The sequence below is a fragment of the Triturus cristatus genome, chromosome 9, assembly GCF_964204655.1.
Source record: "Triturus cristatus chromosome 9, aTriCri1.1, whole genome shotgun sequence".
In the NCBI taxonomy this organism is placed as follows: domain Eukaryota; kingdom Metazoa; phylum Chordata; class Amphibia; order Caudata; family Salamandridae; genus Triturus; species Triturus cristatus.
In genome coordinates, this window is record NC_140592.1 from 822,969,788 (window position 1) to 822,997,020 (window position 27,233).

The 27,233-nt window shown below is 46.8% G+C and overlaps 1 protein-coding gene and 1 non-coding gene across 2 annotated transcripts in view; one reads left to right on the top strand and one right to left on the bottom strand.

Moving 5' to 3' along the window:
• The window catches only part of ADSS1 (adenylosuccinate synthase 1), a 334,095-nt gene that overhangs the window by 71,388 nt on the left and 235,474 nt on the right, over window positions 1-27,233 (bottom strand). The window lies entirely within an intron of this gene.
• LOC146798905 (U6 spliceosomal RNA) lies at window positions 22,580-22,686 on the top strand. Its single transcript, XR_014969340.1, has one exon. It is a non-coding gene; the product is annotated as a U6 spliceosomal RNA (small nuclear RNA).

The window sequence follows — 27,233 nt, forward strand, 5'->3', positions numbered from 1 at the left end:
ATAGGTTTATGTGATTCCCTTATATGTGATCAGATTGTGAGGTATATGAACAATATGAGAATCAAGGAAAAATTGTTTATTAAGGATCCCACTCTGGAAGAAGCTTTACAGATTTCCAAGGGGTTAGAACACACTCAATTGTTGATTAAGGAAATGGATAAGTGTGGTGGGGCTGAGTTATCAAGAGAGCAGTTGGCCAAGGTGACAGAGATGCATGTACCAATTGATGAAGTTAAAAAAGTGAGAAAGAAAGGGAAAATTCAGTCCTCAGACAAATCTATTAATAAAAGGCTGTCTCAACCTACAGTTTCAAGGGTTAATCCTAGGGTAATCAAATGCTACTGCTGTGGTGCCCCTGGCCACATTGAGTCTAGTACCAAGTGCATGGCTAGGAATGAGACAAGTTGAAGTTGTGGCAGGAAGGGATATCTCACCAAAGTTTGTAGGACAAGAGTCCAATCCGTCAAGTTGCAAGAGGTAGACGACACTTGTGAAAGTATACAGGAGCTTGTATTGGACGTGGAGGCATGTGAAGGGTCTGAGAGAGATACAGCTTTCCAGGCTAAAGGCTTAGGCAGGGAAAGTACAGACAAACTGAAAAGTTCTCATTGCAAAATACGTTTAGATGAGTGTGATGTGGGATGTTGGTAGATTCTGGAAGTCTCTACACCCTGTTATCTAGGGACAAGTATTATAGAAACTGAGTGGGGGTGGATCCTGGGTGGAGTAAATCAGATATCAAAGCTGTAGGATACGGTGGAAAGACCATAGAGATATTGGGGTTTGAAGAGGTTGGTGATAAGCTTTGATGGTAAAAAAGTGTTAGGTCGAGTGTACATAACAAAACAGGATTCTGATCTTCTAGGTTGGCAGCACCAGAAAGATCTCAGTATAATCCTAAATCCTAATGCTAAAATACCAGTTATGACAGTGGGAGTGCATAATGTTGAGAAGGATGGTGATATTTTGGAAGGGTATGGTATGGTATGGTAATAATGCATACGTATCCTGGAGTATTTACTGACAGGTGTTAGGCAGACCTAAAGGTTTCTTGCACCGGATTATTCTAAAAAATAATGCTACCCTAGTTGTATTTAGAGTAAGGAATGTCCCCCATCTAATGAGGGAGCCTTTACAGAAAGAGTTAGAGAAGTTATTGGATCAGGGTATAATTGGGCCTATTGAGGCTCCAGAGTGGTTGGCGCCCATGGTGGTCATGCCTAAGGAGGAGGTCAAGATTTGTGTGTGGACTGACGTGACCTGAACAGAAATATATGGGTGGACAGACAACCCTTACCGAACATTTCTGAAATGTTGACAACTATGGGAGAGGTGACATTTTTAGTGTGATTGACATATCTGCGGTGTATTATCAGATTGTTCTGCATGAGGAATCTTACCTCATTTGTTACACTGTTGGGGGCCTACCGACATTGTAGAATGCCTTTTGGGTTAGCATCGGTCTCTGTGGTTTTCAAAATATCATGCAACAGATATTTCAGGGACTTAAAGAAGTTCTTTGTTTTCAGGATGATGTGTTGATTGTGGGGGAGAATGGGGTGGACCATGAAGAATAGATGGATAAGGTGTTGAAAAGTATGGAAAGTCATGGGTTGATGATAAAGAAAGAAAAATGTCAACTGAGAAGGACACAGGTTACATATTTGGGACATGATATATCCAAAGATGGAATCAAGCGAAGAAGAATATTGTTTCAGTGGTGTAAAATCCCCCTACACCATTTAACAAGGAAAAATTGAAGTCCATCCTTAGGTTACTGGAATATTGTTAAACATTTTTTGCCTACTTACTGAGATTGGGAAATCTCTAACATTGCTGATGAAAAACGGTGCAACTTTTATATGAAATGAGGAGTGTGATGAGGCTTTCAGCAAAGTGAAGGATGGCATTCTTCATGCTCCTACGTTGGGTCAGTTCAAGGTTATGGCTAAGACGTACATAACATCTGTTGCAAGCAATGTGGGAATTAGGGCAGTTCTGACTCAGGTGAAGGATGTCCAGTCTAGGATTATTGGATTTGCCTCTAGGCGTCTTCAGAACGCAGAAGTCTCCTGTTCAGTTATGGAGAGGGAAGCCCTGGCATATTGCTACGGGAAAAAGTATTTCAGATACTTTGTCTGGGGGTTTACATTTTAAAGTCCGTACTGAGCACAAGCCCCTTATTCATTTGTTTGAAGGGGCAAGGGCTTGGAAGGAAATATACTGCCAAGGTGGATGTTGTCTGTGTTTGAGTATAATTTTGAAATGGAGAACGATAAGGGATTGAAGAATGTGATTGCTGATTGTTTGTCAAGGATGTCAGTGGATGAGATGGACCTAGGGATAGATGGGGATGTGGAGAAGGTAAGAGATGGGGGGTGAAGAAGTGGCTCTTGAGAAGGAGGATTGGGATTGCGTGATGTCGGAAGATAATTTAATGCAACAGGTGGTCAAGTGTGTGCCGAAAGTTGGGGGAAGGATCAAGCTGATGATGTCCAGTTTAAAGGTTACCTCCATGTGGAGGGGAAATTGAGTGTGTGTGATTGAAAACTATTGAGGAGGAACAGTTTCTACCACCTGAGAAATTCAGAAGGAAAACAATCCATGCTGCACATGAAAGGCATCCGGGTCTCAATATGACTAAATGGCAGGTGCGTTAATAATTTTGGTGGCCTGGAATTGTAAAGGATGTGGAAGGGGTAGTGAAAGAGTGCTATGTATGTGCCAATATTGATAAAATGAAAATTGTAAGACAGTCTCCTCTGAGCTGTGTGGTCCTGTCCAAACGGCCTTGGGAGAGAGTGGCTATGATTTGTTGGGCACGGTATCCAAACTTGGGTTTCGGAGTAAATAGATAATGGTGGACTATTATTCCAAGTTGTTTGTTGTTAAGACTACTGATTCCATTGATACAGAGACAGTCATAGAATTTTTGGAGAGGATGTTTATAAATGGGGGTATCCCTACAATCCTAGTGTCTGACAATGGGGTGCAGTTGTTTTCTAGGAGAATAAAGGAATTCTTGTGTAGTGTGGGAGTCAAACATGAAAGAGTGGCTCTGTTCAGACCTCAAGCAAATAGTTTGGTTGAAAGAGTCAATCGCCTGATTATGGAGAACATTCAACTCTCTTAGGCAAATGGTCTGCCTTGTTGTGAGGAGTTGAAAAAATGTATTTGGTCTTACAGAGTGACTCCCAATTCGGTGACTGGAGTGTCTCAATTTATGTCTCTAAGAAGGAGAGAACCTGGTCTAAACAAGGTTCCAGGGTGGTTGAGGAGCAAAGAATGTGTATGGGTCAATCGCACCGCTGTCAAGACTGATGTGGCTGAGATGCTATGTAGGGCCAAAGAATATTATAATAGTAGGAGGGGTGTTAAGGCATCAGATATAAAGAAAGGTGACTGGGTGGTGGTCAGAAGAGGTGGTTTTTTTCAGCAAGGGGGAGAGCACATTTTCTAAACCCATCCAAGTAAGTGAAGTAAAGCAATGTGTTCTAATTTTGGTGGATGGACCTAGGTGGAGTGTGTGGAATGTGTGCAAATGTCTACAACGTGTTCTGGAGAATGGGTATGAAGAGTGAAGTATTCTTTTCTTTGTGTCTTCCTAGGGGGTAATCCATTGTGGAAGGAAGAAAAATAATGGGGAGAATCTAATGTGCATATTGGGTACTGAATGGTATTGTACTGAAGCAATTTTGTAATTAATGTTTTTAGGCTTTCTTTCTGTATTTAGACAAAATATTTATATATATGTAAAAGGGGGGAGATGTGTGGAGTTGCTGGAATCCTCTAGATGATATAGAACTTAGAACCGAGGAATGGAATGTGTTCCTTTGAAGGAGAGGGAATTGAAGCTGGGAAACTGGAGGAGTAAGCTAGAGGTACTTTATAAAGAATAAACTTACTTTCACTCTACATATGTCTATGTGGATCGCTACAGTGATGTATCTATTTCATTTGTCATATGTGAAGTCTCTGGCAGTAGCAGCCGATAATTTTAGCAGGGAGAGGGGCATACAGGACACACACACAAAAACACTCACCCCCATGTATTCACACATGTGAGCACACACACACATGCATTCACAACACTCACTACCAAATATTCATACATACACACATGCATGCACACACACACGCACAAAACATTAATTTAAAATAAAATCACACTTACCTGCAGCTCTGCGGCGGAGGTCCCTGGAGGGTTGAGACCTAAGGGACCTAAGGTCAGCCAATGAGGGATGCAGCAGTCCCTACTCGTCACAGAGTAGGAAAGGGTCAGTGAGAGTTGCTGACCCCACCCGACTCTGTGTCAAGGTGTCACTGATGGACACAACCCTGGGCACTTCACAGCATAAATCTGAAGCGCCCAGGTCTGGGGCAATCAGTGATGCTCCTTCTCGTCATGAGAGGGGGGGGGGAGGGTTTGAGACCTTTTGCTGATCTGAGGAGGTCACCCCCACAGGAGCTGTGTAATCCTAGGCCCAGCAGAGTTCAGGTCAGGCAGCCAAGAGCCTCAACATTTAGTGCATGTCTAGCACCTGGCTGCCTAACCTGAAAATAAAGAGTTTCTGTCAGGCAGACCTAAGCTCAGCCTGACACAAACTCTTCTTGGTGGGCAAAAGGAGAGCAGGCATGGCCCCTCAGCCACTATGGACGGGCCACGGCTGCTCCCTGGGCTTCTGAGTTGTATTGTTTATAGAAAAATTACGTAGCATAATACGTCTTGTCTATGCCCATCTGTGACTTACCACACAAGCTTGCAGCTTGATGGCTGTGAAATATCAAGTGTTTCTCTGGTTATTCTCTGGAGGAACCTTTGAGCATAAATTCAAAGAAGGCATAGCAGATTCATCTTTAAAGACACAGCAAAAGGTAGGCTCTCTTTCATGGTGTTAAATTATGTTTAAGAATGGGTAGAAGGTAAGTGATTATATCTTAGGAGGTGGGTGATGTCTGTATACATTCCCAGCACATGAAGAACAGAGTGTTTCCCTTTGTTGTATTCTCCTTATCTGTGTTGGTTTCAGTCATTTCCTCCTCTTGAACTTGTGGATAACCACTGTTAGAACTGGGATCACCAATTCTGACACGGTAGCTTGGCACAAGGCAGGAAGGCACCCGAAGGTAATGTGTAAAGCAGTGGTGCAGCACACACTCACACTGACTCAAGAATGCACACGCAATAACTTGACACCACACCAGGTTGCGGTGTAATTCAAGACTCTTTATCTAATCTTTTTAGTTCAGGCATTGCGCATATAGCAGGCAAATGGGGTTAGCATCTCTCCGACATTAATTCAATGACAATAACACTCTGTTTAGGGGCAGTCTAGGCAACAACATTTCCTGTAAACGTAGACATCAAAAGGGATTTATCATGAAAAATGCAACACTTCTACTATTCAGGGGTATGGCATCAGCAACATTAACATTCCCTAGGCAGGGGCACTCTAGAAAGAACAGTCCCCCGGCAAGGGTTAATTCAAGCACAGTACATCACTCCCCGGGGCAGCCTTATGCCCAGTTCAGCAGGCCTCCAAGCAGTTCCACTCTTGCTTTAGGCCCCCAGGGCCAACAGGGCCATCCATGGGTTAAATAGGGCCTTCAGGGCCCAGTTGCAGTCTCCTGAGAGGAGGGGCGGTCACAGGGCTGCCACTCCGATGTTGCGAGGCTCCTCGGCAGCCCCGCTATCCCCTGATACCTTCGCCCTCCCCCGGGGGGTGTTACCTCTGTTTTTGGCCTCGCCGAGGCCCTCACTGCTCGGTCCTGGTCTGGGGCAGGTCGGGGGCTCTCGATCTCCTAGGAGCCCCCTTGCCGGTGTTCGGAGTCGGTCCCGGGCCTCCCGATGCTTTCTCCGGCCCGGGGACCAATGAGGACGCGGCTTGAGGGGGGCGGTGGCAAGAGCCAATGAGGGTGCGTCTGGCAGGGGGCACGGCCGATGACGTGGTCGGCGCCCTAGCCACGTGATGAAGCCCTCTCTGCCCTCACAGGCCTAGCGCGGCCTATTGCAATACCGGGGCGACCCTCCCCAGGCTAAGGGGGCCGCAGCGGTGAACTCGGGTGGCAGGTGGTTTCGTGTCAGCAGGCGCCGGGGCCGCGGCGGTGATTCTCGGGCCCAAGTCGCATTCTACAGCAGTGCCCAACCAAGGCACACACAAGCTGGAGACGCAGACAGCGCCTCGGATCTCACAGCTCCTGGGCCGCAGCGGTGATCCTCGGCAGATGAGCACTTTAATAACCCAGCGCTTAAGTAGCACAGCGCTGGGGGCACAGTTCTTGCAGCAGTTCAGTTACCACAGGAGCCAGTCTCTACAATAAAGCGCTTGGCAGGAGAGCAGCAGGTTGTTGCAGTCTAGCGCTAAAGGGGCACAGTTCTATCAGTTGCGCTTTTTACCTCCTGATCCCCATCAGCAGTGCTCACAGCAGGCAGTCCACGTCTTCAGTACAGTGCTTATCTCGGGGGGGGGGGGGGTGGATGGCAGGTCTTAATTGCAGGTTTTTGAAGGGAAGAAGGAGGTTGAGTTGGCAGGCTTCAGAGGCAGGATGGTTCCCTGTAGCACACTGGAGTTGGTCCCCTGGGTTTCCCCCTCACTGGGCAAGATCAGCAGGCTGGCAGAGTCCCTCATCTAACTTGGGTACAGCAGGGCCTAAGCTCAGTCAGTCCCAGTAGTGTAGGTTCCTACCCTAGGCCCAACCGCCTATACTCCGGCAGAGGTTCCCTAGGTCCAGTGGTGCCTGACTAGTTCAGTTTCCCTCCTTCCCTCTTATACCCCTAGGTCAGGTGACCCTCCTGTAAAGGCGGCAAAGCATAACCCCTCCCAGGGCTGGAAGGTTCCAGGAGCTTTCACATGTTGGTCTATGGGACAAAAAGGTGGGGCGGGGGAGATACAGTATCAGGATGTCTCAGCCTGCTCCCAACTACTAGTGCGTGTATTCAATGGCCACTCCGCAGTAGCAGGGACCTGGGTCAGCCATGTTATTGGGAGAAAGCACCTGCACCTCAGCACTGTTTGGCAGTGGTAAGGCGCCCAGAGACCTAGGTCCAACAAAAGACAGTGGCGAAAAGGACAAAAAAACGGGGTAAGACCACCCTAGGGCTGACAGGTCTAACAACCACATATGCCATGAGCACACAAGACAGACTTAGTTGTACATCTATTAGGTGAAGCTTTTCTGGCAGTTTGTCAGATTTGCAGTAGTCCAAGCAGAGCAACTTCCGGTCTGTTTTGGATATGGATTCAGACTGTTGGTGTATAGCAATTTTCTAGGTGTTACAGGCATGGGTGTTCAGGTGTGTGCAGTGATGTGCAGCCCAGTGTGATATTGTGTTGTGATTCTACTGTGGCTAGTGTTTCAAGTGTAATGTTACTGAAGCGTAAAAATAAACAACTCTTTCAGTTACATGGGCACTGTTGATTTGCTCTTTTGCCCCTGTAAATAAATGACTTAATTGGTGTCCGATTCGTACTAGGGTGGTTTTAGTAAATGTACTTTCGCTATGTCTGAGATTGTTATATCTGCATAGCGCATGTGTAAAAAGTCAACTCATATACTAATGCAATATATGAGATAATTTTATTTGTTTGAGTCCAGGGTTTCCTGGGTGAGTAGGAGTGGCAATGCAAATATATTGATAATACAATATTTGAGCGCTCATTGAAGAAATGCTGGCTGTTCTCAGTAACGTTTGTGATCATGTTATCACAACACATATTTAGCCTAAATGAGGAATAATACGAGTAAACCATGTTTCTGTCAATTTTCAGATTTCCTCAGCAGTGAAGATATGGTAATACCACTACTCTCTAAATAGAAAATCAGGCTAAACCAAATTAAATTCAGTTACTGCTCATTTAGCACACCTGCTTACTCTTCTGACGCTCGTCAAATGAGTGACTTGGCCTCGTTTTTGCACTGGCAAAGTCTGGGCCTGATATACAGTTCCATTTGAATGAGGTCGTGTGTCCTACTCCTCTCTTAGGTACTGCTGACACCTGAATATCAGGTTTGATTCACAAAGCATTTTATTAGAGTGCACTTGTCTTAGTCCTGGAAATTCATGAGTAAGTCACACCTAAGCCTGGAGTAAGACATATCGACTCACATGCATGAGCAAAGAAGCCTCCTCAAACTTCACTCTTCATATTCTCTCCAAGAATTGTTGTCTTTTGCTATTGTATTTGCAACTCTGGGGCATATTTACTAGTAAAGTGACAAAGCGTGTCCTTCAGCCAAGAAGGCTAAGGACACGCTCTGTCACTTTGGAAACGCAGGGCTGCATCATATTTACAAGAATATGGTGCAGCCTTGCGTTTCCCCCTGGCCAGACGCTAAATGTAGCTGCCCAGCGCCAACGCCGCACCACAGTGCAAGGGTGTCTGCGTTGCAGGGGAAGATTGTTTATGTGCAGAAAAGTGTCCCTTCCTGCACATGAACAATCTTTAAATGGCTTTTTGTTACTTCTATGTGTGCTGCTGAATGCCGCACACATAGAAGTTGCAAAACGTAGTTTCTTTGAAATAATTTTTTATGTGCAGGAAGGAACACATTTCTGCACAAAATATCAGTGGCATTCTGCTGTTTCCATATGTGCTGCACAACGCAGCACACATGGGACCAGCAAAAACGAGGAGAAATTCAACATTTCCCCTTGTTTCGCCAGGGTGAGACCAGGTTTTCCCTGATCTTAATTTTGGCACTGCCCCATAGTTACGCCACCCAATATGGAGCAGCGTCAAAATCAATGGGTGTTGCTGTGGAAAGCCCACAACACCCATTGCCCTCCCTTTCACGCTAAGTATAGCTTGAAAGGGTGCCTTATTTACAAGGCAGCTATAAGCCACGTTAAGTGGCTTGACGCTGCCTTGTAAATAAGGCAAAGCCCCTATCGCTACCACGTCGTCCTGAAAAGTGATGTTGTGGTGGCGATAGGGGCTTTTGTAAATATGCTCCTCTGTCTGTTGCCAGAAAGCAGTTTATTGCCCGTCCAGCAGATGAGGAAGAAGCTTTAAAAACCTTTTTAGGAAGAAGGTGCAAATTAATTTGTGCTCAGAACTCTGCACAATTTTGGTATCCGAATTGTCTTTGATGTTTGCTTAGTTTTTATTTTCTTTATTTTCCTTTTGCTTACCACTATGAAAACATCTTTCCTTATGGTGATTACTGCTGGCACGTGTATGACCTTCCTGTATTGAAAATTGTGGGGTACCTCTAGCCTTCTTTGACATCTAACTGATGATGTGATTTATGTTGGAAGCTTCATTCAATATCACTGATCAGTATGAGATCTCAGAGCAACCAAATTAAATTAATTCATTGTAAAGCTGAGGTGCAGTGGGAGATGTGTAACTATAAAATAAATACCCTTTTCTATATAAAATCATAAGAGAGGTTTCAGGAGAATACATAAAACTACTTTCTAGTTCATGTAATGTGAAAAACATTCAACAAGGATGACAATGGATGAAACAGACATTGGACAGTAAATGTAACTTGAAAGTAGGAGTACGAAACAGTGCCCCAGGGTTTTGTGGCAGGCTGTCGCCCACTGCTGCAGCTAGAACCACCCGCTTCAACCACCTGTTTTTGGCAGGGACTTACTGGCAAGTGAACGTCATTGGAGGCTGGAAAAGTGGGGGCTAGATATGGAGCGGTGGGATCCGTTTTTGTTTCTGGTGGTCGGTTTTGCAGTGATGCTGCTATATTGGCCACAAGTAGCAAAAGCAGCAGTGCTGGGGGCCAGTTTAGTTAAGCAGCAGTGCTTCACATTTGCACCTTCCTGCTCCCCCCTCCCACGGGGATTGCTTTGGGCATTTTGCCACTGCTGATCACTGTCAAAGCGCAAGCGCTCACTGTATAAATTGTTGTTACAATTGGTTCTCCCTGATTGGCATAGTTGGCTTACTGGGAAGTCCCTAGCAAAGTGCACAGAGCATGCCTGGGCCTGTATATTAAATGCTACTAGTGGACCTGCAGCACTGATTGTGTCACCCACATGAGTAGCCCTGAAAAGGTATCTCAGACCTCCCACTGCGGTGTTGACGCACAGTTTTGAACTGCCATGTCGACTTGGCAAGTGCACCCACTGTTTTAACAACAAAGAACTGGCAACCGATGACACCCTTCACTTTATTCAGGACTGGGAAGAGGAAAGACAATTTTATCAAAAACCTCCATATAATATCTTGGTGTAACCCAATCCAACGTGCCACATATGTTAAAAATTCTAGAAAACAGAAAGAAATAAAGAGTGAACAGTCAGTACTCCAACAAAAACATTTTTTATTTTACTTTACACATACCCCCTTTCTCTATAAATGTGTAAAATAATGTGTAAAGAAAGAGAAAGTATCTCATTTGCGCACCACCAGAGGAGCTACTGGTAGGTTCTCACCAGCTTGCCCATGATTGTTTCATCATTGATAACTTTCTCGCAAAAAAGTAACGGGTCCAGTGAGGAAAAAAGAAATTTGAAATAAAGAAAGAATTGTGTCCCCCGTGAAAAACAGAGACCCAAGAGGTCTCAAAGTCAGAAAGTAAAAAAGGAGGAGTAGACTCACAGATACTATCTTCCTTTATTCCAATTAAGGAGTCTATCCCACGATTAAAAACACAGCATGTTGTATACCATTTTGATGATGGCCAACATGTTTCATTGCCAATTTATTTGTGGCAAATTCATCAGGGCTAACGAGGTCAACAATCAACTTCCTGGACAGACAACAATAAAAAAAGAGACTGACAGACACAAAGAAAACAGACAGGTTTAGTTCAAACAAGGGATGTCCACATACAGGCTCTCTTCAATATAATTAGAAGAAATCATCGTGAATCCTATGATTTCATCATATAGTATTTACCTAGTGGGAGCTATGGGCCCACATACCAGCTCCCAACAAGTCGAAAGGACGTGTACAATATACAATTTATCGTCCCTTACAAAAAGCACTGTTGTTGCTAGTGCTTGCGTCTGTGGAAAAAAACATAAAATATAGTCAGCCGCCAACCACATCACTAGCAGGCTTCCAAATCCTACTCATTCTCACTCTACATGGGGGACTCACACATCAACCCCTCTTTATTGTCCTGAATGTTGCCCACACAGTGTATTATCTCAGGGGACCTCCCAATTCCCCCACAACAACTCAATACACTACAGAAAGCGGACCATTGTAAAACGGATCTGTCCACAAGGCACAGTCCCTTTATTGACACTCATTCCCATAGTACTCATGTCGTGCACACTGGCACCACACTGATCATTAATAAACCTTAGTGTGTTACGCATAGATGTCCAATGGGACAGTTCAGCCCCCATTACGGCATACATAACTCCTTCACTAATCGCCATCACAGATATTCACTTGACGCTCAAATATATAAACACGGACTCACTTCATGCACGGTTTGTCTAGTGATTCACCTCGTAATCCCGACAGCCTCAACAAATATACGCTTACCGCACTCCTTCACACACGGGCAGTAACTCAACCCACCATCAACTTGCCCCATTGCCGCGTCCCTATTTCAAACACTGGCAATCTCGTCTCACTAGATAACTTAACCGCCGAGTACATACTCGACCTTTGTAACAAAAGTGGCGGCCATCTTAACAAGGTGCGCAAATACACCAACACCTTCATGCAACACAGCTATTTTTAACTGCAAGTCAGTGTTGTCACGACCAGTACTAATACGGTTCATACTGCGCAAGCTGCTGCCACCAGCGTCGCGTCCTGGGGTATGCTGGTGTACAATGACTAAATATCAATGGTCACAAGAAACTGCTGGGAAGAGTCAAAATCCATATCATTAATGATATTCAAAATATCTGTGGTATCCTGGACGTATGACAACTGACTAATCACCGATTCTCTCAGGAAAAAATCGGCGAACTGTGAAAGAGGTTCAAGTACTGATGAAATGCCCGACACTATCGGGCGCCCTGGCGCAGGCCGCTGGGCCTTATGAATTTTAGGCAGAATGTAAAACGCTGGTGTTCTGGGTTTGGCATTAATGAGAAAATCTGCCTCTTTGGCAGTAATCCACGTAGGGCCACATGCATCAACGAGAAAACTGCTTGCAAACGGGCAGATTAGCAGAATCTGCCTCTTTGTGACCGGTGTTTTTGCATTTGGGATGCATCATCCCAAATGCAAAAATCGCTATTTAAGGAATCTCTAAATAGCGATTCCTTAAATTGCGATTGCATTTAAGGAATCCCAAATTGAGATTCCTTAAATGCAATGCATGAAAGTTTAAAAATTAGCGATTTCGCTAATAGGGGGAGCAAATTACCATGAAGTTGAACTTCATGGTAATTTGCAAAAACTTTGAAAAATGCACTAAAGTGCATTTTTCTAAGTTCCATTTTACACACACACATGCCCTTGGGGCATGTGTGTGTGCAAGATGTATTCATATGCAGATTTCAGGAGTGCAACAGGGTGTCTTTTTGACGCCCTGGCACCCTTGAAATAGCATGAGCAATTTGCGATTCTCTAATTGAGATTAGCAAATTGAGAAAGTCCTCCCATTCATTCCTATGGGCCTCTAGGCCCATAGGAATCAATGGGGGGGTATTCCTTAATTGCGACTCGCAATTTGCGAGTAGCAATTAAGGAATGTTTAGAAATCGCTATTTTGTAAGCGATTTCTACATGCATAGCCTTTTGCTATTCCTTATTAGCGAATCCTTATTTTTAGCTATTAAGGAATCGCAAATGGCATTGTTGATGCATGTGCCAGTTATTCTCTTGTGCCTGTGCAACAATAGTTGTAATTATCTGAAGCAATTCAGTAGTAGGGTCCCTCGCAAGTGGGTGATAGTTTTTCTTATCACGTAGCAACCTTAAGACTTCAGCCTCGTAATCACGAGTGTTCATAAGGACCACAGCCCCGCCCTTATCGGCAGACTTAATGGTTAAAGCAGCATTGTCTTGTAAAGACTTCACTGCATTCCAATCAGTTTTACTCATGTTATTGAAGGTATTTTGATGATAAGACTCCTCCAACAACTTAATCTCATTCAATACCTTATGTTCAAAGACCACAACCTCTGGGCCCACTGAGGATGACGGAGGACAAAATTGAGAACGGCGATGTAAATTTTTAGAAAAAACAGAGGAAGAAACTGGTTCCTTGTTAGCAATTTTTTGTAAATTTTGTATCTTTCTCATAACTTCATAGAATTCAGTCCTACATTTGAATGAATTATGACCTGGTGTAGGGACATAACCTAACCCCCTATTAAGGACCCTCAGCTCACTGCTTGTCAATAGATGGTCAGACAGATTTACAACAATGTTGTTCATATCGGCGTCCTGCCTCGACTGCAAGTTTGACGTGGTGAGAACATTTGCCAATTCTGTGTCTGATTCTGTCTGGCTCTGCCTCGGCCCCTGTGACCTCCCCCTCTGTTGCCCTGCTGGGCCTGGCCTAAAAAAGAACGTATCAGTGATCCCAGCTCTTGATTGGATTGAGGTTGGAGATTGAAGCTAACCTTCCCTGGAGCTGTAGGGTGGGGACTTCCTCCTCCTCAATGGAAGTGTTGTCGAAAGTCCAGTTCTGTGGTGTTCGTCTGGACTGTTGGCGACCACCTCTCTGATATCTAGTGGAGGGAATTTGTTCACTGCCTAATTGATAATATTTATCATCAACATAAGGAAAAGCCCACTCATGCGTATACCTCTCAAGATTCCTTCTAAGTCCCTTAATTTTCTGATTGACCATATAGCTTTTATAATCCGCTAAATCTTCTTGTATCCTCTGTAGTTGTTCTTTCATATCAGTGATAGTAGTATCATTTTTTATCACCTCCTCTAAATCAACAATTTCCTTTAATAATTCATCACTCAGCCTTTTAGCCGTCTGGATAATCAAAATAAGCCAATCACGAGTACATTTATTCGCGATAAAGCTCCAGTCAACCCGAAATTGTTTATCGTCCAAGAAAATTCTTGGCTCTATCCTGACCAAAAGACTCGCAGGAGCAGCTCCCGCCCGATAGTACTCAGTCATGAGGGCCCCATGTAGTGCCACCCTGACCTGACGCTTTTTCAAACTAATCTCACACAAATAGAGGGAAAAGGGGGGGCTTTTTAATAATAATCAATTTTATTATTATCAGAGGTCCAGCATACATGCCCATGAACAAGTGAAAACAAAGGGTATGCAGTTCCTAAAATTGACGCAGGGTGTATTAGAGACACGGGTGGTGCTGTGAGCAGAAAAAAGTGAAAGACAGGAGTAAAAGTAACTCCTTTATTTGGAAAAGAAGACCCTCACACACCCAACAAGCGGGTGTCTTGCTTCATCACCGGGTCTTTGCTCCTTATCGGGCCGGCAGGTGCAATGCCCGATCAGGCACCCATTGGGGCCTTCCTATCGGAGATCTTTATTTCCAACGCCGGTGAGTGAGGTGTGTGTGGGGAAGAGAGGTTAATAGTGAGTGTAGGTGCAAGTCAAGTGAAAAAAGTGTACTAAAACAGGGATAGGTGATCCACTTCAAACAATTTTAATAAAGCATGGTCACCCTCCTGATTAAAAATAATCCGCACATTTCTCGCCGTAAGGTGTGTGAGTAAATATGCTGAGGGGATTAAGGGGTCAACATGTTTCTTGCCTATTGATGTATTAAAATGGCAATTCTTCAGGACCAGGAAAAGATACGGTTACCTACACCTTTTTGGTGGTGTCCATTACCTCTAAGAGGTATGTGGGTGGACACACATACAGCACCCTAAAATTGTGTGGTACCGTGGGTCAAAAAACATACAACCCTGTTAGGTTGTGTTGGGGTCCAGGCCAGGGTGAGAAGAGCACTAAATTTTAGTGTCGATTCCGCCAGTATGGGAACGTTGTGTACCTAGAACCTCACCAGCCTCTGTAGTCTGGTCCAGACAGGGTTGTATGTTTTTTGACCCACGGTACCACACAATTTTAGGGTGCTGTATGTGTGTCCACCCACATACCTCTTAGAGGTAATGGACACCACCAAAAAGGTGTAGGTAACCGTATCTTTTCCTGGTCCTGAAGAATTGCCATTTTAATACATCAATAGGCAAGAAACATGTTGACCCCTTAATCCCCTTAGCATATTTACTCACACACCTTACGGCGAGAAATGTGCGGATTATTTTTAATCAGGAGGGTGACCATGCTTTATTAAAATTGTTTGAAGTGGATCACCTATCCCTGTTTTAGTACACTTTTTTCACTTGACTTGCACCTACACTCACTATTAACCTCTCTTCCCCACACACACCTCACTCACCGGCGTTGGAAATAAAGATCTCCGATAGGAAGGCCCCAATGGGTGCCTGATCGGGCATTGCACCTGCCGGCCCGATAAGGAGCAAAGACCCGGTGATGAAGCAAGACACCCGCTTGTTGGGTGTGTGAGGGTCTTCTTTTCCAAATAAAGGAGTTACTTTTACTCCTGTCTTTCACTTTTTTCTGCTCACAGCACCACCCGTGTCTCTAATACACCCTGCGTCAATTTTAGGAACTGCATACCCTTTGTTTTCGCTTTTTCAAACTACTCAACTTCTCCCATTCCTCTCTAGCAGAGAATTTCTTTTTTCCTCACTGGACACATTACTTTTTTGCGAGAAAGTTATCAATGATGAAACAATCGTGGGCAAGCTGGTGAGAACCTACCAGTAGCTCCTCTGGTGGTGCGCACGTGAGATACTTTCTCTACACATTTTTTTACACATTTATAGTGAAAGGGGGTGTGTGTAAAGTAAAATAAAAAAAAAATTGTTGGAGTACTGACTGTTCACTCTTTATTTCTTCCTGTTTTCTTGAATTTTTAACATATGTGGCACGTTGGATTGGGTTACACCAAGATATTATATGGAGGTTTTTGATAAAATTGTCTTTCCTCTTCCCAGTCCTGAATAAAGTGAAGGGCGCCGTCGGTTGCCAGTTCTTTGTTGTTAAAATATTGATTGAGTGGAGGGTGTTTTGGCACGTTTTCCCTCAGGTGCTCCTTTTTTGAATAAGTGCACCCACTGGTCTGGCCCTAACCTTCCCTTTTCTTATATGTAAGGCACCCCTATGGTAGGCCCAAGGTACCCCTCTGGGCAGGGTGCAGTGTATGTGAAAGGTAGGACATGTACTGGTGTGTGTGACATGTCCTGCCGTTTTTCACTATTGAAGTAGGATAGAATAGGGAATGCTTTGTAACATCTTACAAGTATAACTTCCCATTGTGACAAGATAGAGAAATAAAGGTTAGGTTCTCTGAACTAAGAATTTAATAACACATCTTTTAGTAAATATGTTTTTTAAAATTGTGTGTTTGAAAATGCCACTTTTAGAAAATAGGCATGTTCTTGTTTAACCCTTCTGTGACCCTCTGCCTGTTTGTGTATTGACTGTCTGGTTCCGGAGTGACAGGGGCTGGGGATGTGCATTCACTGTAGACAGTCACTGGAGGGGGGGGGTGAAGTGTGCCTGGCCCTTCCTGGATGACTCAGAGCTGAGCTGAATGGACCTTGGCTGAATTTAGAGTATTGGGAGGAGATTTATTTGTACCTGAATAGGGTCTGTCTCCCTTGCACAATGCTGTCTCAACCCTCTGTGGTCATACTGCACCAATGAGGACAGAACTGGTTTGGACTGGGCTCAGAGACCCTTGCATAAAGATAACAAAGACATTTTGGGGGATAAGTATTAGACCTAAAACCCCTGAACCTTAGATTACTTCTGGAATCAAGAGGAACCTTTGCCAAGAAAAAGAGCTGGAGAAACTGGAGGAGGAGTACTGCCCCTTTGCTGTGTGTGGTTGGCCTGCAGTAGCTGTTTCTGCCAAGGACAGGAAAAGGACTTTGCTGTGTGCTGTGTCCCCCTGCTTGAGGAAGATCTCCAAGGGCTTGAGTAGAGCTTGCATCCTGTTCTGAAGTCTCAGGGACACAAAGACTTCACCTCTAGCTCCCCTGAACTTCCTTGCTGGGAGTTCTGACTTGCCAAGAGGTGCCTCTGACTGTGTTGGGCCTCTGGAGGTTGTTCCTGCTGTTGAGAGTTGGAAAAAGCAACTACAAGAAAATCGACGCATCGCTCTTCTTGTGGCTGATTTTCCGACGCAGCAGTGCTATGCGAGAAGAATCACAGCGCATTGCAAGCTGCTGCTGAAACCGATCCAGCGTCTGTCGCAGCTGTAAGAACCGAGGCATCGAGGGATTGAGGCTGAAGAAACCGATGAAGTGCTGCTCAACGCCACCCCATCAATTGCGACGTATCCTGGATTTCCGTGCACTGTACCTGTGCAGCAAGTTTTTCTGACGCATCAGAACTGACTCGGGATCAACGCATCATTTCCCCCTACGGACCAGATTCGATGCATCGCTTCTACTGTGTGCAGCAGAACTGACCCATCACCTCCCCATGGTCTCAGGAAATGACGCATCTCTTTGTTTTTCAATGCTTCCCATCTCTGTGGCTGTTTGGCCATGTGAATTTTTTCGCAACTACAGGCACTTTGAGAGAATCACGCATCCATAGTTTTCTATGGGCCAAGTTGTTTGAAACCTTTTTAAAGTCATATTCTTATTATATGGATTTTTGTCATTTTGGTCTTGTTGATATTAGATAAAGATACTTTATTTTTCTAAACTGGCGTGGTTTCCATGTATAGTGTTATCACTGTATTACTGTGTGTTTTGAGTACACATACTTTACACATTACCTTTGGAATAAGTCTGTCTGCTCGGGCCTAGCTACCCAGGGGGTGAGCAGGGGTTATCTAAAGTGTGTATCCCCTTCCTCTGTTTTTGAATTTTGACTGCTCTAAGACTGCATGAGGTGTCACATAAGCTCAATACATTTTCCCCTCATTGCTTCCTTTAGCACATACCATACTCCCTCTGGAGATTCTCCCCTGGCTACATTCAAAGAGACATATTCATCAATCTGTTTCCCTAACTCTTTCTAGAACACAGGGGGTCTTATTAACAAGCCCCTTCCGCCACCGGTGCGTCACTTTTAACATGGAAAAAAGTGACGCACCGGCGGCGCAAGTAGCTTATAAATAAGCCCCAGGGTGCCAGGAATATCGGTGCTAAAAACCCAAAGTGTTTCAACACTTCCACATAGACATACTGTAGAAACCAAATGCAGGACAAAGGTACCCCAGTGTTATTAGAGCTGGAAATAACAAAGTCTTCAGTGTTTTTTAAAATGTCAGCATATTGGATTCCTTGTGAATGTGCAATGCAATGGAAAAAGACCTGCCACCCACAGTCTTTAGTTGAAAATTGGGGCTATCCAGAAGAAAATCATTTTTGCACCTCGGAGTTCATTAAGTGGGATTGCCCCTGGACCTGTGGATACCCTGCCAGGAATAAGGACTGCTGTGCTGCTGAAATGACTGCTTCTTAGCTGGACTGCTGCTCTGAAGAACCAATGCCCTGCTGTGCTGACCTGCTGCACTCCTGCCTGGGTAGGAAAGACAGGACCTGCATCTGTTGAACTCAGGACAATCAGAGTAACTTCAAGGCTAGTTGGCTGGCTCCTGAGTTGGGATCCAGGGGTAGAAGGCTGAAACAACCTCGATCTCAGCACCTGGACTCTGCCATCTGTGAGTTTACCCTGCCAAGTGTTGCCACCCCAGTCCTGGACCCTCGGAAGTGGGCTTAAAGTGCTCTGCCAGACTCTGTGTATCCTGCAGAATGACGCATCTCCTCTACAGCATGGCGCAACCCCAAGCAGAACTGCCGCATAGTTGCATGGATCGGTACCACCGCAAAGACCCGCATTGCAGTCCATCCCCCCATCAGAATCGCTGCTGCATGACAAATTCTCGGCTTAAGCGCTCTCATCTCACAGACAAGGCAGCCACAGCGATAGAATCCACATCACAGTCTTGCAGCCCCTGGGAAGTTACGTATGGCCCTGACTGCGCAATGCATCCTCGATGCCGGATTTTGCATCTCAAGTCCTCAACCATGACACAGGACCTCGCAATGCAGCCTCACCACATCTCGGAACCGATGCATCACTTTGGCTGTGCAACGCAGCTTTGAAGCCGATCCTCACAATGCTCCACAAACAAGGACTTGAGGTGCTCTGTTCAGCGGGTCTAACTGGGTCCCTGTAGCTGGCCCGCTCTCCTTCGCAGTAGGCCTGAACCTGTGGCTTTGTCCCAGTCTGGCACGACCCAATATCCAAAATTGGTGCTTTGTGCTTCTTGGCATTATTTTAATGAAATCTTTAAACTTGCATATCTATGGTTCTACTGATTGTATTTTTGTTGTGTTGGTCTTGTTTTATTTTATTAACAACTTTATTTTTCTAAAATGGTGTGATATTATTTTTGGTGTGGTGTTCCAACTCATTACAGTTTGAAGTGTTGCACAGATATTTTATACATTGCATGTGAATTAAGTCTGACTGCTCTGTGCCAAGCTAGCAGCGGGTAGAGAATAGGTTAGTTTATAGTTGACTTGTCCCTCTCGGTGACAAGTATTGTGGTTGCTGCTTGACCAGGGCTCACACCCCATTCAACCAACAATCCAATTTCTTACACAAAGTTTATATATTAAGAAACAAAAATAACATCTTGGAATTTCTTTGAATTCCCCTTTGACTTCAAATCATAAAAACCTGTGGGTACTGAATGCAGGATCGCCAAACAGAACCACTGACTCATGACCGCAAACGTGCCACGTAAAACCCTAGCTCCTGTACAGTATAGGCCAGCCCACCCCACCTCAATGACTCCTTGACTAAGGTGGCAAGTTCAGGGAATATAGAGATTCTTCTGTCCACACCCCTATCTCCCCTTCTAGTTAGCATATTTATGTATTTTCTCCAAACGCCTATGGGTGATCTGAGATAGCTTTCCACACTGTATCACATGTTCATGGCTTGTAACCATAATAGGAAGCATTATTACTTACAAAACTCACTGGGTTCACCGTAAGCTTAGACAGCAAGCTCTTCAACATAGAAAAATGGGGACCCAAAAATTCCCCGAACCCATATCCACCTAAACATTTTGTGAGGCAGATCACCACCTTGGCAAATTATATCTCAGTGTTCTTTATTGTGTTTCATGTTCTTTCCACACACTCCTCTCTCCCTTCATAATCCTTGCTTCTGCCATACTCCAGGGCCCCTAGTGGTCAGGGTGTCTTGGGCTGGGTGAGGCACAGGTCTGTTAGATGCACCTTTCCTCTCTGGAACAGCAAGTCACAGAATCTGTGCTGCTTCCAAACAATCTGTAAAATGGTAGGATTGGTCCTTATATTCAGAAGCCAAACCAATTTAATTAGCCCACCTATACTGGAACCTTTCAGATCTACTTTTTTCAGTGATTGTTCTGAAGGTTGAGCGCTGTGCCAACATGGATTATGTTAAATCGTGGAAGCTTTTGACTGTAAAGTTCTGGAAGTCTTTCTCTGGTCTTATGCTTGCCTCCTAAATTAACACTTATTTCTCTAAGAAGTAATGAAATTTGGAGATAACATCACATGGCCTCTTAGCTTATGATGGTCGTTTTTAACCTGGTCGATATACGCTGTCTAACCAAATCTGTCCATGATCGTACCCTAGTAACAATGAAAATAGGCCCAGTACATAGAAGGTCAGGTCTGTTCTCTCTGTACCTTTGGTAAGGCCACTCAGATTATCCCTATGCAGATTAACCTGGGGGAGGGGCTTAAAGAAAAGACAACTTCCTCGCTTATGTACATGACCAGTTTACAAATCAATTGCCATCAGTCAACTGTCCACTGCTTTAGTAGTCCCCATCCAATGACCCTTTTGGAGTTGTCAGAGGCCACTGACCAGCACTCTTACACATGTCCAGAGGCCTGTAGGAAATGCCTCTTTTTTTCTCTTCCAGTCTTAGGGGTCCACAAATGCCCATGATATGTTAATCAGTCATTAATTATTGTGACCTTCGGGGGCTGTGGCTTGGAGCGTCAAGATGGCGGTGCTCCGGACCCCTCCGTCATCCGCTACGAGTTTTCGCAGTCAGCGGCAGCAGTCCTTCCCTCCCAGCGGGGGCATCCATCTCGCCACTGTCGGGGGAGGATATTGGCATGGACCGGAGTCAAGAGACATGGAGAACAAAGACCAAATCCACCCCAGGCCTCCCGACTGCATCCCTGACAAAATGGCAGCCCACAATCACCGCACAAAATCTTAAAGGCTGGAAATTTCTCTCCCTCTCCGCTACAGCTCGGGCGAGGCCTGCAACATTCTTAAAGCCCCACATCAAACATAAGCAGCCACCAAGAGCCCAGAGAGGGGCAGGGACACAGCTACATCGCCACTGGAGTCACTGACTCCGGGGGTGGGCCCAGAATTGCACTCTGCCTCACAGGTCCCATCTGTGCCTCGGTCCCGGCCCGGTGTGGGAGCCATCCGTTTGGTGCCACCTCTCCAGTGGACCGATGAGTGAAGAGGTCCTGCATACACCCGATGAGAAGGCCCAACCCCAGCCGGAGCCACCCACATTTGGTGCTGTCCCCCTCAGGGATCCGCGGGGACCAGCCCGCGTCTGGGCCCTGGGTGCCCTATCGTGCTCTAGAGTTGACCCTGTGGAGGATTGAAGCGGAGAACGTGCCTGTCACACACTTGTAAAAGGCCAGGCTCCATACCAGAAGGGATCGGCTGTGGCCATCGCGCAGTGTGGCCTCTGGCGACCCCCTACCTTTCCTCCCTCTCTCACAACCATTGAGCCTCCCTGAGACTCCTCCTCTACAGCTCTCTTGCTCTGGGGGGGCTCTGGCCCTTGTGGGAGACCCTCTTCCCTACTCTGGACCCCCTGCGCTGTACCACTCGCCCTAGGCCTGAGAGGTTGGTGTGACCTGGGAGTAGAGACCAGAGCCTGGGCACTGTCGGCGGAGGAGGTCTGAACTCACCATCCTGCTGCACGACATCGTGGGACGACATCTGACCGATTCCAGGTAGGGAGATCAGCTGCGAGATCCACGCAGCGGTGGGCCTCTGTCCCCCCTCTCTTCCCCACTGAACCTGCAGCAATAACCCCCCCCCCCCAAGATCCCGAGCGCTAACCTCCCCGGTTTACTAAAGGGGCATTCTGACACCCGCCCAACTATCCTGTCGACCCCCCCAGCTCTGGACGTCCTGGGGGAGCTGCTCACATTCCTTTTGCACCCTGCAGGCTCTGGGGCTTTACTCCTAACCTATATTCTGCAGATAGTGGGCACCGAGCAGAGTGGAGGCCCGAGACTCGGACGCGCGCACCCAGATTGGCCTGAGTGGCATCTGGTCTCCAGAAGCCGCACCCTGCACTAAACGTGTGGCCGCCACTGAATGGAACTGGACCGCCCTGACTATCGGCGGGGTGACCGGCTGAGGGAGGGGCGTGTGGAAGAGGCCCAGCGCTGGATGGAGTGGATCTGATCCCCTCTTCACCCCCCCAGATGGTGCCCAACAGACTTGACCATTGGAGGCTAGGCCCTGGAGTGAAACTCTCACAGCAACTCCAGATGCACCCTGGGCACGGACCAAGATCGACCAATACACTACCAACTAACCTGGCCCCTTGTCAGAAACCACCGAAAAATCTGCTACAACATGGTGTGATCCTTAATACGATGTGCTCGCTTCGGCAGCACATATACTAAAATTGGAACGATACAGAGAAGATTAGCATGGCCCCTGCGCAAGGATGACACGCAAATTCGTGAAGCGTTCCATATTTAAGAGAAAAAAAAAAAAATGGTGTGATCTTAATACGATCCTGGAAGCCATTAGTGCCTTCAAGTCTCTGTGGAAAACAAGATCGGGGAGATCCAGGTGGACATGGCACTACTCCGACAGGATCTCTGCAATGCGACGGCCCGCATTACTGAAACTGAATCCCGCATCTCCTCAGTGGAAGACGACGTCCTGAGACTGAAAGAACAGATGGTCCACCTACAGACTGATGCCCAAGAACTACATAAAGGAGCAGAGGACACCGAGAACAGATCTAGACGCAACAATCTGCGCCTGGTGGGGTTTCCTGAAGGGTCAGAAGAAGGTCCGGTAGAGTCTCTCGTCGAGCAACAGATCACCTCATGGATGCCCAAAGACGCCCGATCAGCATGGTTAGCAGTAGAACGGGCCCACCAATCTCTGGCACCCAGACCCCGTCCAGGTGCCCCACACCAGCCCATCATTGCCAGGATACTCAATTTCAGAGACAGAGACTCAATTATATGACAAGCCAGCATTCAGAAAACTCTGTCGTACCAAAATCACACTATTATGTTATTTTTAGACTACACAAGAGAGGTCCACACCCAAAGACGTTCATACATGGGGGGCAAGCAAAAGTTGCGCACTCTCAGTTTACAATACAGACAGCTTTTTCCGGCCCGATTCCGAATAATCTTCCAGGACAAAACATACTTCTTTGACATCCCAGAGTCGGCCCTTACCTGGCTGACCGAAGAGCGCCCTCTCAGACTCAGAACCACATGTCTGAGCCGCCCCCAGTACAACTCCTAATCCAAGAAGAAGGTGCGCACTTTCCCGCAGGGGTCAAGGAACACACAGAGCCGAATCAGGCTCACCAACAACTAATGCCCTAGACCCACAACACCAAGAACCACCCTCCGGATCCTGTCCTCCGCGGTGGACCGGTTCTCCAGATCACTCACCCGTGAGAGACAGCTCTCCAAAGACTTTGGGCGCTGAATCCACAGACTCGGACCTCTCCGGCAGCCTGGCACTTCTCGGCTGACAAGCCCTGCAGGGAACCATGAACGTTGAATTTCAGATCACGACAAATTCTTTATACATGAACGCAATGCACCACGCCAATCAGACAAATCTTCCGATGTACGACCTTACCCTGCAATGAGGGGGGTCCTCCACGCTACCCTGAAGCTAAGCTTTATAGTTTAGCCTGTTACTTTTACAGTTTATAGGGTGAGAGATGCTTCCGTTCTCGAAGTATAGGGTGGGGGAGACAGGTTGGGACCGCTGTCCCAGGTATCTGTGACGTATGGAGGTCGTGGAACCCTTGGAGCACCTAATACACCCACACCTCAGTGGCACATCACACGCAGGCCCGCATTGACATGATCATTATGCTGGCTCCCGAATGCCACAGAGTCAGAGAGATAGTTATCCTCCCCCGAGGCATCTCAGATCACTCACCTCTACTCCTAACCGTAGGAGACCTCTCCAATACACTTCGCCCCATATGGAGGATGAATGCTTGGTTTCTCCAAGATGAGAAATTCAAAGAGGCAATCGAGACGGAACTTAAGCAATACTTTCATACCAATCAAGCATCCGTCTCTTCCCCGGGTACCCTTTGGGAGGCGGGTAAGGCCACCATCAGCGGTTTTGCAAAAGGGCCACCTCAAAGTCCAACGGGCAGCCCAAGACAGCAGGCTCGTCCTCCTCGAGGCCTAAGCGATCCGACTTGAAAGGAACTTGTCCGGGTCAAAGGATGAACCCCGGATACGCCAACAGACACTGTTGAGAGATGAAATTAAAAAATCTCGCTGGACTCAGTGAAGCTCCTCTGGCGGTCCTCCATCGCTCGCATATATGGATGGGGTAACAAAATTGGGGGAATATTGCATAGGTTAGTGTCGTACCCTTCAGCAAACCGGATCATTCCAGAAATCTGGGTGTCCGAAGGGATCACCCGCCGCTCACCCAAGGTGATGGCCCAAGCTTTTGCCGACTACTATTCCGAACTCTACTCAGCCCAAAGGCCCGAACTCTCACTATCAGAGCTGATTACCCTAGAAAATCTCCACCTCCCCAGCCTTAGCGCAGCTGAATCTGCTGGAATGGATCCCCCATTACGCACGAAGAAATACAAGATGCCCTCTCACACATCACACCTGGGAAAATGCCAGGCCCTGACGGCTACCCACAGGAGTATTACTCTGCCTATCGAGACATACTGGTCCCACACCTCTCGGCCCTATACACTGACACAGCCACCATAGTCATCATTCCTAAAACGCAACCACCCTCACCAGCCTGCACCCACTACCGCCCCATATCCCTAATCAACACAAAGGTCACAGTTTTGGCCCAACGTCTCAGACCATACCTCAACAAACTGGTCCATCTTGACCAATGCAGCTTCATGCCGGCACGGAGTACCAGGCACTGTATCAGGCGCCTTCACCTAGCCCTGGCAATAACCGCCAGTAGCTAACCCCATATCTGGCTCTTCTCCTAGTCAATTTCGCATAAGCTTTTGACTCGGTCGACTGGCTATATCTGGATGATGCCCTGACCGCCAAGGGCATGGGTCAGGGCTTCCGCCCTCTGGTCCAGGTCCTATACTCTAAACTGACCGCAAGGGTGCTCATAAATGGAGCACTCTCAGACGTGTTCCCAATCAGGAGGTGCACGAGGCAGGGATGTCCCCTCTCACCCCTCTTCACCCTGGCGATGGAGCCCTTGGCCAGCCTCATTCGTACTGACGAACGGGTCCAAGGCTGGAAGAGGAAAGGTTCTCATGAGGACGAAATCGCCTTATACGCAGATGATGTCCTACTCTTCCTCACAGAGCCGGCCCAATCTGGCCCCAGATGCCTTCAGATACTCTGTATCTTTGAACGAGTCTCTGGCCTACACCTGAACCCCGCAAAATCGACCCCCGTGCCCCTGCATCTATCTAGAGAATGCTTTGATTGACAGCCTACCTTCCCCATTAGGCGCCAGTCGTTTAAATACTTAGGGATCTGGGTCTCCCTACTCCCTGAACTGGCTTGGGCACTCAACATCACCCCACTGGTCACAAAAGCAAAAAAGGACCTCCAGAAGTGGCAAACCCTACTGCTTAACCCACTAGGCAGGGTAGCCCTCTTTCAAATGATGATTCTTCCCCGATTCCAATACATCGTCCAAAACACCCCATTCCACATTTCCCAGACCTGGTTGAAGGAATTGGACAGCTTGGCCACGAGGTTCCTCTGGAATGGTTGAAGACCACATATGGCCCTCTCTCGCTGCCAAATCCCACCCTTTGAAGGAGGCATGGGTATGAGAAACCTGTACTTATATTACCTGGCAACCCACCTCCTAACATTGCATGACTGGTTCAATGGGGGCTGGTCTGACCCTGCCTACAGGACCGGGTTGAAAGACTTAGGACTCTCTTAGATGATGTATGGAGGACCCATTCCTAGGACCTTGCCCACAATGACCCATGCGGTTTTACTGGCCTGGCGTGCCTCCCTGCGCCATGCCAGCTGGGAGAATAAGCTGACCCAGCAAACACTCCTCTGGCAGGGCACGTGGCATCGAGATGTGGGGAATTTAGAGGGATTCTGGGGCTTGGACCTAATTGGCATTTCGCAACTGGGTGATGTTTGAGTTGGTGACCACATACATTTGTTCTCAGACCTTCAAACCAGACACTCACTCTACTCCTCACAGTTTTATAAATACCTACAACTCCGCCACGCCCTCAACGTGCATATAGTAATTGGCATGTCGCTTCCAGAACACAACCCTTTAGAAGCACAAATCGTAATGGGAGACCTGGGAAGAGGCGAGGGGGAATCACACATTTATCGTTCCTTAACTAACAAAGGCCCCACCTCCCTTGACTCACTCAAGGCTTGATAGGAGACCTGGCTGGGCGCTCTGGAAGACGACGACTGGAGAGACGCCTTGATGGCTCCGAAAATCATCACTGTCTAAGCCGGACTCCGCCTGGTCCAGTTATACTACCTACACACCTCCTATCTCCCTCCTGACTGCCTCCATATGGCAGGCCTAACGCCACACCCATCCTGTACATGCTGCAGGGTAGAACCAGCGGACTTTTACCATATGGTATAGTCTTGCCTCCTCATTGCCTCCTACTGGGAGTCACTGGAAGCGGAACTCACGGAAGTGCTGGGGTGGGAGGTCCCTCACAACCCCTTGAACATACTACTGGGAGTCACAGATGGGTTGGACGGGTCTAGAGCAGACAAATCACCGTCCTTGTGGTGGCCAAACGAGACATCGCAGCGGCATTGAAGAATCCTATTCCACCAAGCATAACCAAATGGCGCAAAGGAGTAGACTGGTGCGCAACACAAGAACAGCCACTTTACGAGGCCAGGGGAGGCCCAGCTAAACATAGTAAAATTTGGGGCAAATAGTTGGGAAAGGTTGAATAATCAAACTCCTCATCTCTTCTTGGTCTAAACTTACGTGCAATTCCGTTGGCGGTGATATGGCAATGTATGTCATCACAATATTGTTTTACTCACCTTTTACTGTCTGTCACTACGTTG